General features: G+C 58.2%; 1 protein-coding gene across 1 annotated transcript in view; it reads right to left on the bottom strand.

The window, feature by feature from the left end:
• CACNA1G (calcium voltage-gated channel subunit alpha1 G) overlaps positions 1-2,550 on the bottom strand; it is a 67,404-nt gene that overhangs the window by 18,557 nt on the left and 46,297 nt on the right.

Genomic DNA, 2,550 nt, shown 5'->3' on the forward strand with positions numbered 1-2,550 from the left:
TCCACCCCAGCCCCTACACAGACCAGCGGCTGCCGAGGCTGCCAGAAATCCCCCCACGAGCACACAGGTCCCGAGTACCAGAGAACAGGGCAATCTGATCAGCGCTGCCCTGGGCAAGCCCTTTGTTTTACGGAGGGAGAGAATGAGACCCAGCACAGGGAGCTGCTCGGCATAGAGGCACCACCGAGCTGGATTCCGACTTCCAGCCCAAGTCCCTCACCAGCTGCCAGGTGGGTTCGACGCAAGGTCTGAGGCTTTGCCCCAGAGGATGTCCTCCAACCGCCTGCCCAAAGGCCCTGACTGTTGGGCTCTGCCATTTGCTGCTTCCTGGATCTTGGCTCTACAGGCAAGCCCCTAGATCTGGAGAAGCAATAGCAGCCCCCCAGGAGGAGTCTGGGCGGTCTGCTGCTCTGAGAGCTCCCACCGTACCCTAGGAGGTGCCCTGATCCTTGGTCGCTGGTATGTTGGCGGCTGTTGTCCCATCTCCCTGCCTCCCTCCAATGTGAGCTGCCCCAGGCAGAGCAAATACCAGAGTCAGACAGTCAGGAGGAGGGCACCCCTAGGATGCCCAGGCGCCTAGTTGGGGCAGGGGTGAAGGAAGAGTGCAGGAGGGAGCTGTGAGGCTGGGGGTGAGAGCAGCAGGCGGTCAGTTAGTAGGGGTCACCAGGAGCCCAAGGCACAGCCAGGGCAGGTTTGCAGAGGAGAGTGGCAGGGAGTCGATGGAAGGCAAGGGTCACTTCCAGGAACCCAGGCCCTCACGGCAGGGACCACACCTTCAGCTGCCACGGCCAGGTTTGGTTGCTGGGTCCCAGCCCAGTGGAAGGAAGGAGGGTGAGTGTATGGAGGTGCCATAAGTGGCCCAAGAGAGTGGAGTTGGTGCTGGAGGCTAAGCGGTCACTTGGGGCTGGTCTGATCACTCAGCATCCCTGTCCCACCTCCACCCGGGAAGCTTGGCTGGACCCAGGTGTCGTTAGGCCTATTCCTCTGATAACCAAAGGCTTCCCTTCTGCGTCTGCGTGGGATCTGACTGCCCCCTCCTGCTGGGAACAGCACCAGGTGGTGGTGTGGTGCATGTATTTAGTCCCAGCAGCCTCAGACTGGGGGCTTTGACTCCCCCGTCGCCCTGGTGGGTAGACCAGTGAGTGCCAGCGCCAGCAGCACCTGGGAGTTCACTGGAAATGCCGAGTCTCGGGTCCCACCCCAGATCACTCTAGGAGAGCTTCCGGGGTGGGACCAGGAATCCGTGTTCCATGTGCTCAGCAGGTGATTCTTATGCAAGTACAGTGTGAGAAGCTGTGGTACAGAGCTGCAGAACTCCAGGCCCTGGGAGGAGGGATGTGGGGCCCAGGGTCGCCAAGTCGTCACACATACCCAGGGAAGGGCATCAGTGTGCAAGCTCGTATGTGCCACCAGGAGCACGGCAGAATGGCCCCGGAATGGGTGCTGCACGAGAGGCGCCACTTGGCATTGGGTGGGTGTGTCACGTGTTGGGGGCCGTAGGAGTCTACGTGTATCAATCGGAGGGACAACCCCGTTGGTGGAGAAGCCTGGTGGGCCAGCCTGCGCTGGGTGGTGTTTGGGGATGAATGGGAATATGTACACAAGTAGGTCTACAGACCAGGGGGACCCAGAATAGAAAAACTAAAGGCCACCTCCTCCCATCCTCCCCTCCTCCCCAAACACTTCAGAAATGTTCAATACAGCCTGATATTGACGTGGGGATCCCAGCAAACCAACCAGAAGCTCCTAGATCCCCAGAGTGACAGTGTGTCAATACCAGACACCATGGCTTGGCACCGTGAGGACGAGCGACATCGGCCCACCGAGTGCCTGGGGGATGACCTACTGAGTGGAGGCTCAGGGGACCCACTTGGGTAGGTTCTTGAGTTTCCATAGGCCAGGAGGCCCAACACCCCAACGTGGCAGCTGCCTGATTCTGGCTTCCAGGAGTGGGGAACAGTGAGAAGTTCACAGCCAGTGGTTCCCAGACTGAAGTCCCAAGGCTTCAGCAGCCTGGGAAGGCGGCCACATGGGGGTTTCGATTTTCCTCTCAGCATTTCTAGACATTTCGAAGGAAATCATACGTTTGCCTGTGTTAAGACCCCACAGACTAATTTAATGGCAAAAAGGTCTTTCATTGCCATCATTTGGGGTGTAACCTCTTGCAGCACAGAAGCTCTGATTAGCAATTAGATGTGTCTTTGATTAGTCAAAATGGTGAGCACAGTCCTTACTGAAGTGCTCTTAATATCAGAGAGCCTTCTAGAACGTGGAGTCTGCTGGAGGAGAGAGGAAAGCCCCTGGGCTGAACTGCTGGGAACCACCACGTGGGGACATCAGAGCCCACAGCCCTGTCACAGCCTCTCTGAGTCTCCCGACCTCCATCTATGGGAGGTGGGCTGGGAGCAGGGGACGAGGGGCCAGGGAAGGGCAGGCAGGACCACGAGCACCTTCCCAAAGATATGGCTCTTGGTAAGAATGCAACTCATTCCCAAACCTTGGACTTTTTTGGGAGACGCTCGTGGCTAACTCAGACCTTTGATGCCCCAT

Source organism: Tupaia chinensis, unplaced genomic scaffold (assembly GCF_000334495.1).
Source record: "Tupaia chinensis unplaced genomic scaffold, TupChi_1.0 Scaffold000383_1, whole genome shotgun sequence".
Taxonomy (NCBI): Eukaryota; Metazoa; Chordata; class Mammalia; order Scandentia; family Tupaiidae; genus Tupaia; species Tupaia belangeri.